The sequence below is a fragment of the Tiliqua scincoides genome, chromosome 2 (genome assembly GCF_035046505.1).
Source record: "Tiliqua scincoides isolate rTilSci1 chromosome 2, rTilSci1.hap2, whole genome shotgun sequence".
Classification (NCBI taxonomy): domain Eukaryota; kingdom Metazoa; phylum Chordata; class Lepidosauria; order Squamata; family Scincidae; genus Tiliqua; species Tiliqua scincoides.
In genome coordinates, this window is record NC_089822.1 from 272,378,191 (window position 1) to 272,390,287 (window position 12,097).

Sequence of the window (12,097 nt, forward strand, 5' to 3'; positions counted from 1 at the left end):
AGCAGAAGACGCCAGAAGGGCCCCCAGATAGTCTTCGTAGGACAGGAAAGTTATGACCTTGGGGACACACTGAGTCTGGGCCTTGTTTGGATGCTGGTCTTCCGGACACTTGTCGCAATGATCTGCATCTGAAATGAAAAACAACAACAACAGTGTCTCCAACATCATTTAATCTGCATTACATCCCTTAATAGTCTGTCAGCCCAATCAACTCCCCCCCCCCCACCAGTACAGCCATGCCAGAAACACCCACAATGTATCTAGCTTGAGCGGGGGAGGGGGTGGTCCGATAACTCTGCCCTCTCTTCGCTCTGTCCTCCGGCCCCATTCCTCCCTGCCCTTACCCCCTCCCCCCTCCCACTGGCTGACCTGCTCCAGCAGGTATCAGCCACACACACAGGAAGGCTCCAGCCTTCCCACAGGTGCTCTGGCCATGCGCTACTCGGCGCACCAGCAGTCACTAGGACTGAGCCTCGTGTCTGACTTCATTCCATGAACACTGTTGCGGGTGAGCACTTCTGCAAGAGACCTCAACTGATCCAGGCTGGGGGAGTCCTTGGCTTCCGACAACGTGCAGTGGAGAGAAGGGAGGGCGACATTCCGTGGAAGGAGACGGGACTGGAGTGCAGACAGGCAGGTTCAATTGTCACCAGTGCCTGAAAGCGACCCTCAGGACTGGGATCAGGGCTGGTCTGTGCATGTCAACCGAGGCAGTCACTCTAGGCACAGCTGGGCAGGGGTCACCACCTCTGCCTCCCCCTCCTTCCACTCCCGGGATTGAGAAGCAGGAAGGAAATGGAAGAGGAATGCGGAGGAGTGAACAACAGAGAAGGCTCTGAAGCTCCCCACTCTCCTCTCCTCCCGCTGCAGGGCCTGGAAAAGGCAGGGGCAAGTGGGGCTGGAGAGGACCACACAGAGGGTGGGGCATCAGGTGGGAGGGCAGGACTCAGCAGGCTGCCTCAGAGGCTGGGGGTTCGGGCTGGCCCTGGTCTGGAGCACAAAGCGCTGTGGATGGACGGACAGGCCGAGGCAGGTTGACGTACTGGCCAAAGAGAACCCAACCAACCTCCTACTGCCGTGTCACTTATTTAGGAAGGTTTCGCGGACAGACAGTAATGCAGTTTGAACCACAGGGAGAGCCTGCAGCTGGCTGTGTCCAGTCCTGCCCCCACTTCTCCCCCCCCCCCCCACCTGCAGACACAGTTTAGTGTCCGGAGTAATTTCTCACTAAGCATTTTCTGAGATAAATGATGGCTGTTAAAGGAAGACAAAGCAAGAAGGGCTCTGACTTAAGGACTGTCTGGACACCTCCACAGAATGGGTCTGAGTCAACCTTTGCCCCACTCCCCACGAACAGCCCATCGCTCTGGAGCCCCCCACCTTCATGGGAGGAGACGGTCCCTTCTGCGCACTGAGCACACGCGTAGCAGCACAGCGGCCTTCCTTCCTGAATCATCTTGCTGTATCCCGGGCGGCAGCTGGCGGTACACCTTGACTGAGGCAGGGTCTAAGCAGGAAGACAAGGTGCATCAAGGAGAGTCTGTGTGGTGGGGGAGCCGTTGGTCTGTAGCAGTGAGTCACACAGTTGGGGGGACCCAACAGGACCTCGAGTCTGAGGTTAGCAGGCACCCCAAGATAGTTCTTGAGGCCAGAGCTTGGGGGCAGAATTGGGAAAAGACCCCTCCCTGATCCTCATGGTGATGCTGCACTCCAAATCCTGGCTCTCCCAGAAGTTCCACAAAGACATTCAGCAGCATGGGCTCCTGACAAGGTAGGATCCTGTGGGACTCAGGAGGTCAAAGGATAGAGCCCCAGTGCTGCCACATGTAGACCACTCTCCAGCAAGTCTGGAACCAGCACCACACACTGCCCCCAACCCCAGAGTGGCCAGGTGGTCCCGAAAAACGTCATAGCTGATGGGGCCGAATTCCACTGCAGAACACACTTGCACACCCAGATTCTGCTGTGGGTTGTCCTCCAAGGCCACCCAGGCAGTTCCACTCCACAACGCAAACTGCAACAGGACTGATATGGGTCTAAGACTTTCCTAAAGACCTTCTGCCCTGTCAACAGAGGAGGCTCTTCCACTTGCTGCAGGTCAGCTTCTCCAGCTGCCAGTTTAAGTCACTGACTGTAACCTCAGGACCCCCCTTCCATGTTTTGCATTGGGTTTTGGTGTGGCTGCCCCAGCCATGCTTGTTGCCACCAGAACCCACATTAGTTGCCTGCCCATCACACACTGCTCCCACCTTTGATCTATTCCTGCTGTCAGGAGTTTTCTCCTGTAAAATATGTGGGCAGGAAAAGGACTCTCAGCTTTTGAATCTTGAGATGATGCATCTATTATTTTATTAGATATTAGAAATCATGGATTTCCCCACCTGGTTGAACCATCCAGGCCACACAATGGCGCCCTGGTCTATGGTGACGTGGAGGCCTGGTGGGCTGTGTCGTCTTGCCAGGCTCCCAATTGTCACTCTGACAACAGACTTGTTGGGGAAAACCACCCAGTTCACAATGTCAAAGTCGGATGCCAGATCCCCGTCCCCATCCAGATACACGCCCTCCAGGGAAGTGTTGTAGACGCCAAAGTTCCTCAGGAAAGGATGGAGCTGACACAAAAGAGAAACATCAGAGGTCAGGGGACCGTGTTGGGTGCTTCACGGAGTTTGAATCTCCTATGAGTCAGGGACGATGCCAATGAAAACGGCTGGTTGGTTGGTTTGTCTAAACCCCATTTTCTATTCTGCTGCCCAGAAGCAGATCTACCCCACTTGCCCCCTCCAGGTACGCCTTTGCCTTTAATCCTGACTCAGTCCAGGAGAGACACAGGCAACTCGATCACTGCAACTCCCCATGCAGTAACAGAGCAGCCCCAACGTGGCATTTGCTGAATCCCGTGAGGGGAGGGAGTTTGGGCATGCTGAGGCCTCCTTGGCGGAAGGGAACATTTGTTCCCCTGCTTCAGCGTAAGCCCCCACTGTCGCCATGGGTCAACTTGGACCTGTGTAAGCAATATCACTGGTGCATGACCGCCTTGACAGGTGAAGGGAAATTGGGTCTAGAAAGTGCTTCCTGTTCTGCCATCTACTTGTTCCACCCTCTTCTCACCTCCCTCCCAACACCTGTGTGGCCTTACCTGCACCAGCAGGCATCCAGGGTTGAGTGTTGGGAGAGTTAGGACAGACAAAGAAAATATTTATTTAGCCAGCATGTAATTAGTTTGTACAGCGTTTGTGGAACTCTTTGCCACAAGAAGTAGTGATGGCATGTTGTCTGGATGACTTTAAGAGGGGACTGGACCAATTTCTGGAGGAGAAGCTCATTACGGGTTACAAGTCATAGTAGGTCTGTGCAAGCTCTTGGTTTTAGAGGCAGGCTGCCTGCCTGATGCAGGGGAGGGCAACGGGACGCAGGTTGTGCCTGTTGTCTTGTGTGCTCCCTGGGGCATCTGGTGGGACACTGTGAGATACAGGAAGCTGGACTAGGTGGGCCTTTAGCCTGATCCAGCAGGGCTCTACTTATGTTCTTATGAAGAAGTCTTTTTCAAGGTGTTCTCTTTCTGTCTGGCTTTGATCGTGGCGTGGACTCATCTACCAGTTTCCCTAGTAAAGAGAGGGTAGCGGAAAACAGGGGCAGTAAACTATGAGCTCTTCACAAGGCTCAGCTTTGCCCCGGCCAGCCCCCCCCCCATTTTTCCTTCACAGGGTCATGTGAATGTTCTGCTACAGGTGTGAAATCTTTATGAAGCCGTCCTGACTCAGTTCTACCTGCCTGCCCGGCATTGGCCACTAGATACAGCAATACGGAAAACCAAACCCACTCCTATGTCTCTCTCAGATCTTTCCAATACAGAAAACCATTGCAGGAGACGAGCGTTCATTCTCACCCCAGAAAGAAAAGCGTCCTGTTTACACCAGAACAGACTTCTGCAGTCCCACAGCCGTGTCCCTGTGCTCCTCTACACTCCTTCATGAGAAGTGGATCCACTGTAGCAGGCCAGCTTCCTCTCAGATGTGACACTGTTCAGGAATGTTCCTGGGCCTGGTGCGTATGGCTTGTGGCAACAGTTGCAGTCACATGCCCACGGCAATGCCCCCAGCATCCTATGTGGTCAGTGAGTCTGGCTGAGACTGGAAAACGTCTGATCCCAGAAAATTTCTGGGCCCCCTCTTTTGGCTCCCTTTTTACCCTGGGCCCAGGTACAAATTACCCCCTTTACCCCGCTCTCCTAGGCCCTGCCTCGAGGGCTGCTGCTGGATGTTCTATGTCCCCTGGAGCCACTTGGAGGGGAAAAGAGAAGGACCTGTGCAGGGAGATTCACTACTGGATTCCCTGAAAGATACGTGCCATTTCACTTCCTTCTGAGCTTGTTCCAAGGCCCATCAGTAGCCCTGACTGTCTGGGTGGGGAGAGGAGTACCTGCCATGCCTGCACCCTCGGAACCTCCAGGCTGCCCCTGGCCTCCACCACCCTCTGCAGGAGTCGAGACGAAGTCGCGGCGTGTAAGGCTTGCGCCACGGCCTGGACAGCGCTGTGGATGGCATAGCTGTCCTGGGCCAGGGCTCTTTCCATCACGTCCCAAGGCAGGGGCTGCGGTCTTTCTCTGCACCTCGTCCAGCCTTTCACGGACAGAACAGGCTTCGGAAACGCACAGTGAAATCCCCCCTCCACTAACCGCTGCCAGGTAAAGACAAGCTTTTCGAAATCATTGTAATTTGACCTTTTCATTGATTGGATGGAGAAGGAAAAAAGTCCCTGAATGTGCTGGAAAAGCTTATGATTCGGCCTCAGGTCCAAGGTGATGTCCCAAAAGGCTGTTGTGATCCAGATTTTCCCCACTATTGGTTTTATTAAGATTTCAACTGCCCGTTGTATAATGAATATTCCATCTATGAAGAAATCAGTCTCTGCATAGTAAAGGAACACATTGACTTGTCTCTCCTTGGGGAGTGATTCCGAACGGAGCACCAATTTACCTGTAGTTATCCCTGGAATGCTCTGGGAGTAAGCGACACAAATGCCGCTCTGAGTTAACTCGGGCGTCAAGGTCCTGATGAACCGCTCTCCATTGTCAGTGTCTGCAGCAACCAGAGCGACCCAGGACCACTGGAAGTGCAGGAGCAGCCTGGCCACCCCCACATACTGGGGCTCTTTGGGGAATATCCGATAGAAAAAGGGGAACCAAGTTCTGTCATTCAGAACACGAGCCGTGAAAGCATAACTGACCTGGGAAGGGAAAGGAGAGATGGATGTTTGGATTTATCTTCAGGTCACATATTTGGTGGCCTGAGCTTGTTAACAGTGAGCAAAACACTTTTTCATTTTGATGCAAGGAAGCCCCCACCCACTGCAAGGACACGTCCACGGAACTAGGCAGTGCTTCTCTGTTCAGCCTACTCACACACTGCATGCCCCACCTCATTTTTGGACGGGAGGCAGCCACGTGGGACGAGACGCAGCCTGTGCCCTCCACCCACTCTCACCTGGGGAATTTTGTAGGCAGTCAACATGGCTGAAATATGGCTGGAGAGGCCAGCTTCAGCCCCTTCAAGAACTGCCAGAAGCCGTCTCTGCCTTCCACAGCTATAGTTTGGAACACGTGTCTCTCCAGTGGAGAGCAGGTCTACAAGGGCATCGGAAGTCACTTGGGCATCAGAATAGGTGTTGTAGATGTTGTAGCCCAGCGTGACATTGGGCAAGAGCCTGGGGTCCCGGTTGATCTTCTCAGTGGCAAACAGGAAGGACAGGATGAGCCAGTACCGTGTGCCTGCTTTCCTGAAACAAAAGGACTGTGCCAGGTTGTTGATGCATAGGGCTGGGTTTAGGCGTGTCAGGCTGACAGCAACTGTTACCCTGCACATGCCCGAACTTGTCTGATCTTGGAAGCTAAGCAGGGTCAAGCCTGGTTAGTACTTGGATGGGAGACCGCGTGGGAATACCGGGTGCTGTAGGCTGATACCATAGTCTTTCGAGACTGAAGGTTGCCAACCAGTCAGTCCAGGCTGGACATCCATGCTGTGAGGTGACCAACCTTCTTCACTCTAAAAGGAAGCCAGGGCAGGGCCCCTCCCCAACCCCATCCTCTGCACAGGTGAGCATCTAAGGCTGCCTGGACTGAGTCAGTCCCTTGGCCCCTGAGCTCAGCATTGCCCGCTGACTGGCAGCAGCTCCTCAGGGTGTCAGGTGGGGAAGGCTGGACTGCCAGGGATTGAACCTGACCCGCAAAGCAGGTGCTCTCTCTGTTAGGGGCTGGGTGGGGGGAAGATTTCATTGGTCGGGATGGTGGTCAGGGGAGCCCAGCTCAGGAATCACAGTGGCCTTGTGTGCAAAGGACACATTGCCTGGAGATGCAGGTGCTTCTCAGAGCCCAGCACTTCTCCCTCCCAGCAGCAATGGCCAGAGGATTTGCACCCACCCTGGAAGCCCTGCAGGGCTGGCTGATTGCTCAGGGGCTGAATTGGCACCTTGAGGACTGCAGGGGGCTTGCCTCTTTTGCAAGGGAGGGGGAATTAATCAAGTCATCATTGATCATTCTGCCTGGCCAGGCTCATGGCTTGTGAGGTTGGGGTAAGGGGGAGAAATTGGGAGTCGGTTGGTGATGTGCTTTCCCTAAGCAGCCTCTCAGGGGAGGGCAGGGGAGGGTTGAGGACTGCAGAGAACTCCGACTGCCTGACTCACTGCTCAGGCTGCAGGGTGTGGGTGGTGGGGATGTGGACCTGCTAAGAGGAGCTGGGATCTACACAGGTTCAAATCACCACCAGTGAGCCGGGGGGGGGGGGCACTCTCCCCAAGTGTGGGGGCTGCAACTGACTACAGCTGTGAAGTGGCACTCCAAATGGTGCCTTAGTGTGTGGATGCATTCCCAGATTTTCCCCCATAGGCAGAAGGATTGCTGATTTAGCCGAGACAAGGACACAATAGGAAAAGACCCCCCCCCCTGCAATTTGGGGTGGCTGGAAGCCATGACATCAGAAGGGGCTGTAGCAGCCTCCAAGCCCTCATCACCAGCCCCTCTAGACTTACATGGAAATGCTGGTTGAAGGAGGCTCAGTCAAGGGCCGTGGCTGAAAGAAGACGCTGGTTGTGGAAACGGCCCCACCGAGGAGGTAGTCTCCTGGCCTGTAATAATTGAGCAGCTCCTTCTCCTCCCTGATCACAGAATGGGGGCATTTTGCCTTTAGGCCCCCCCAGGCCACAGGGACCAGGAGCAGCAGCAGCAGTCTGGGCACCCCTGCTGCAGTCATCTCCCAGCATCTGCTCTCCAACACCTGCCGCGGATTGGAAGCCAAGACCGTCTTCCCAGGCGGAGGCTGCAGTCCAGGCGGAGGCTGCAAGTCCTTTCAGTGGCTGCATCTGAAGGGGGTGATATGAAGCTTCACAGCAGAGGTCCTGCCTGGCTGAATTCCCATTCCAAGCTCTCCGTGGACCAGAAGCTATTTCTGCAGCTGTTTCTTCAGACACAGTCTATTTTGATGAAGTTAAAGATGATCTTTCAGTAAAAAGATTTCCTTGACCTTTGGAGAATAGAACACCGTGATTTGGGTAATAACAGTGAGGGCAGTCATCAGTGCAACACCTGGACTCCCTGTGTGTCTCCATGCGCAGGTGTGAGCTGGAGAAAACATGTTTGCGAGAATGCAGTTCCAGACTCTGCCAGGGGTCAGCAATGGCATCACTTGAGCTTAGCAAAGCCGCCTGAAGAGGCACTGGATCTGTTCAGGGTATTGTTGTGCCATTGGAAGGGGCATCTTCTGGGGCATTTGGTGGGCCGCTCTGAGATACAGGAAGCTGGACTAGGTGGGCCTACGGCCTGATCCAGTGGGGCTGTTCTTACGTTCTTCTGCGTGCCTGGAGAGTTCCCCAGAGTGGAAAAATATTGACATTGTGTGGGGCAGCCCGATCTTCTGTCCTTCTGGTCAACCACACCTCCCGCCAGAAGGAATTATGATGGACACTCACGTAACCAGACCTGGGACCCATCCAGAGCAGGACTGTCCAGCAGTGTGGCTGGAAGATGTGCCACCCCAGGAGACACCTTACAGGGCTGTCCCAACAAACGGGACCAGAACTGCACTCCAGTCACAACTGGAGGGGTTTTAAGGGCCAGGTAGGCTGCGTGAGGGCCAGGGAGGCTCACAGAATGCCTCCAGGAGATGGAAAATTGTTCCTTCCGGTTTCCGACCAAAAACTGGAAGTGATGTGAGCCTTCCAGAGGCCAGAGGCGTGCAGCCTCCTCAGCCCTCAGAACCCCCTTCGTACGTGATCGGAGCATAGCTCTGGTCCCATTTGGAGGGGGAGCAATTGCAAGCGATGGGGGCGGGACCATGGCAGCTGCAACAGGGTTGCATTGCCACCCCCATGGCATGGTGTGCCACCCAGGTCCTGTGACTCCTATGACCCTCCCCAGCTTGCAACTGGGACTGTCCAACTCTCCCCTTACTGATGGGGACTCCCCAGAACCTCCAGCTGAGAACTTTCCCCTCCCTGCTGCCACCTCTCTCTCTCTCTCTCTCTCTCTCTCTCTCTCTCTCTCTCTCTCTCTCTCTCTCTCTCTCTCTCGCCTTTTGTTTCCCAGGTTCACAGTCAAGTACAGTAAACAAAAATTCCAGATATAAACAGTATAAACATATGGATTTATTTTAAAAAATTCATAAGAACAGCCAGTTTTGGCCATAACTTTTGATGGAAAGGGGATATTTCAATCCGGTTTTTTGCATTGCATTCCACTGGAACATCCACATCCAACGATATATGGCATGATGGGGTTGCTCTGAACCTTCATATGTTAGCGATGTTGGGGCATTTGTGGTGTGTCACCCCCCAGGATGGTACCCGGGTCGGACCAGTCCTGCCCCCTGCTAGCTATGCCACTGCTCAAAACTTACTTTCCGGACTTGTAAGCATTGTCTGGTCCAATTAAGAGCATTAATGAATTAGCAATGTTCTATTTCTGTCGGATTTGGGCCAGACTAGAGGTGAATGAAAAGTAAGGTGGGAGGAGATTTACCTTTTGTACATAAAGGAGAACATAAGGAAGAAGAGCAAAACCCATCTCTCCTCCAATTTATTTTCATGCACTCTGCAGCTTTTAAAGAGGTTTTCTCTGTTACAACTCCGATATTAGCAGTAAGCATGAAAGGAAGAAAGCTGTGACATAAGGCAGGGAAAAGAGCTGGTTTCACTCTCCTCCCCTATACTCCTTTTGTGTAAACAGGAGACCCACCACTTCCATTTAAATGTGAAGGAACAGGGTAAACACACGTTAACATACAGCCAACTGCTTAGCATGTCTAGGTCGGTTCTTGTTCAAGGCAGAGCTAGACATTACTAGAGGTCAACAATTTCTGGACTCACCTCCCTGCATTACAATCTCTGAGCATGAACTGGAGGTTGTCCATGACTTTGTGTACCTTGGCTCAACGATCTCCGACACACATTCTCTCGATACCGAGCTAAACAAGCGCATCGGTAAAGCAGCTACCACGTTTTCCAGACTCACAAAGAGAGTCTGGTCCAACAAGAAGCTGACGGAACATACCAAGATCCAGGTCTACAGAGCTTGCGTCCTGAGTACACTTCTGTACTGCAGCGAGTCATGGACTCTTCGCTCACAACAGGAGAGGAAACTGAGCGCTTTCCACATGCGCTGCCTCCGACACATCCTCGGCATCACCTGGCAGGACAAAGTTCCAAACAACACAGTCCTGGAACGTGCTGGAATCCCTAGCATGTATTCACTGCTGAAACAGAGACGCCTGCGTTGGCTTGGTCATGTCGTGAGAATGGATGATGGCCGGATCCCAAAGGATCTCCTCTATGGAGAACTCGTGCAAGGAAAGCGCCCTACAGGTAGACCACAGCTGCGATACAAGGACATCTGCAAGAGGGATCTGAAGGCCTTAGGGATGGACCTCAACAAGTGGGAAACCCTGGCCTCTGAGCGGCCCGCTTGGAGGCAGGCTGTGCAGCATGGCCTTTCCCAGTTTGAAGAGACACTTTGCCAACAGTCTGAGGCTAAGAGGCAAAGAAGGAAGGCCCATAGCCAGGGAGACAGACCAGGGACAGACTGCACTTGCTCCCGGTGTGGAAGGGATTGTCACTCCCGGATTGGCCTTTTCAGCCACACTAGACGCTGTGCCAGAACCACCTTTCAGAGCGCGATACCATAGTCTTTCGAGACTGAAGGTTGCCAATACTATACTAAGAACAGCCCTGCTGGTTCAGGCCAAAGGCCCATCTAGTCCTGATTCCTGCATCTCACAGTGGCCCACCAAATGCCCAGGGAGCACACAAGACTACAGGCACAACCTGCATCTTGGTGCCCTCCCCTGCGTCTGGCAAACAGAGGCAGCCTGCCTCCAAAACCAAGAGCTTGCACATATCTACGATGACTTGTAACCCGTAATGAACTTTTCCACCAGAAATTGGTCCAATCCCCTCTTAAAGGCATCCAGGCAAGATGCCATCACTACTTCCTGTGGCAAGGAGTTCCACAGACTAATTACACGCTGGGTAAAGAAATATTTCCTTCTGTCTGTCCTAACTCTCCCAACACTCATGGATGTCCCCTGGTTCTGGTGTTATGTGAGAGGGAAAAGGGAATGACAACGAAAAGATTGGTCCAACTGGTTTCAAGCCGGCCCTGGTCACAGCCCCTTGTTGTTCTCACACGCAATCCACTTTGACACCCCTTTGCAGCGGCAGTCCCCTGCGGTCAGCCCTTTTCCCTGTGGAATCCCTCAGGGTTGGGAACTTGAGTCAGTGCCTTAGACGTGAGTTGTGAAAATGTGTGATTTCGGGTGGCTCGGTGACTCGTGAGTTGCACTTGTGGAAGACGCTGAAAGTGCCCCCGTGACTTGGCACTCATCCCATGCCTGAGCTCTCTTTTCCCTTCTCTGATAGGAAGGAAGGAAGGAACCGATTATCATTGGACAAAGGGTGGGCATTCTCATATTTCCATTGGCTGAGGGAGGGCAGGAGGACAAGAGGGGAGGGGCAACCCTCATTGAATGACTGGCTACAGTGGGACTAATTCTGAGTAGGGCTGCCAAGGATCGGATCATCTGGTAAGCCTTGCAGCTACTGCTTGTGACCCTCCTCCTTTTCAGCGCCTCTGTCCCGGCTCTCACTCAGTCCCTCCTACCCCCTCCCGCCCTGTTACAGATGGACGAGGGCAGCAGGGGAGTGAGTAAAGACAACTCCGACACACGCACACCACTCAGCAGCAGCTCCATTTTTTCCACAGCGGGCTTTTTAAAGGGGGCAACTCAACTCGTCCATTAGAGTCACTAAAGGGTGACTCACATGCTTGGAACATGCCTCTTTATGAGACTTTTTCGCAGGGGCGGGGCGGTGACTCATCGACTTGACTTGAGTCAAGCCGCACTGGGTTTTCCCATCCCTGCAGTCCGTACCTTAGAAAATTTGTGTGACACAGAAAAGTGTCAATCTGGTGGAAGGGTGGAAAGTAGGCCTCTGCCCGATGCCTCTGGGGCCTGGCAGTGTCCGCTTTCTATGCTGTGGGAAAGCAGCTCATTAGCGTGCTGAGAAAAGACATGTGTTCCCTTACCCTAGGGATGCATTGTAACTGTACTGGAGGATGGGCCCCTAGCTCTGCACAGTTTAAATTCCCTCAGGGACACCTTGATTGCTGATGGACTCTTCTTGTGCTTTCTATATGGGAGGAGGAGTGAGTTGCCAGCTAGTTGCACAACCTTCTCCAAGCTTCAGCTGGATTGCAGCTCCTGCTGGGAGAAAGGTATAAAACAGTACTCCAAGCGGGAGGGGGTGTGACTGCCTAATCCTTCCCCTCATGGATGCCAATTGAGCCAGACAGAAGGAAGACTTGTGCAGATTCTGTAAGAGATGCTTTACTGGAATCACAGAAGATCTGGCAAGGAGATTGGATGTGGTGTCTGCAGCGGCCCTCTGCTGTGGTGAATCTGGAGAATATGGGGTTAAGGTCTGGGCTTTCAGCAGAGGGTGTGCTGCACAGCTGCAGCCACTAGAGGCAATGAGGTCTTCAGGGATACAAACAGCACCTGATGCAGGAAGAGTTTGTGGGTTGTAGTTGGAGACAGAGTGGAGGAGGGAG

The 12,097-nt window shown here is 53.3% G+C and overlaps 1 pseudogene; it reads left to right on the forward strand.

The window, feature by feature from the left end:
- The first annotated feature begins 5,837 nt into the window (after positions 1 to 5,837).
- LOC136643336 (5S ribosomal RNA) lies at positions 5,838 to 5,957 on the forward strand (annotated as a pseudogene).
- The last annotated feature ends 6,140 nt before the right edge of the window (positions 5,958 to 12,097 follow it).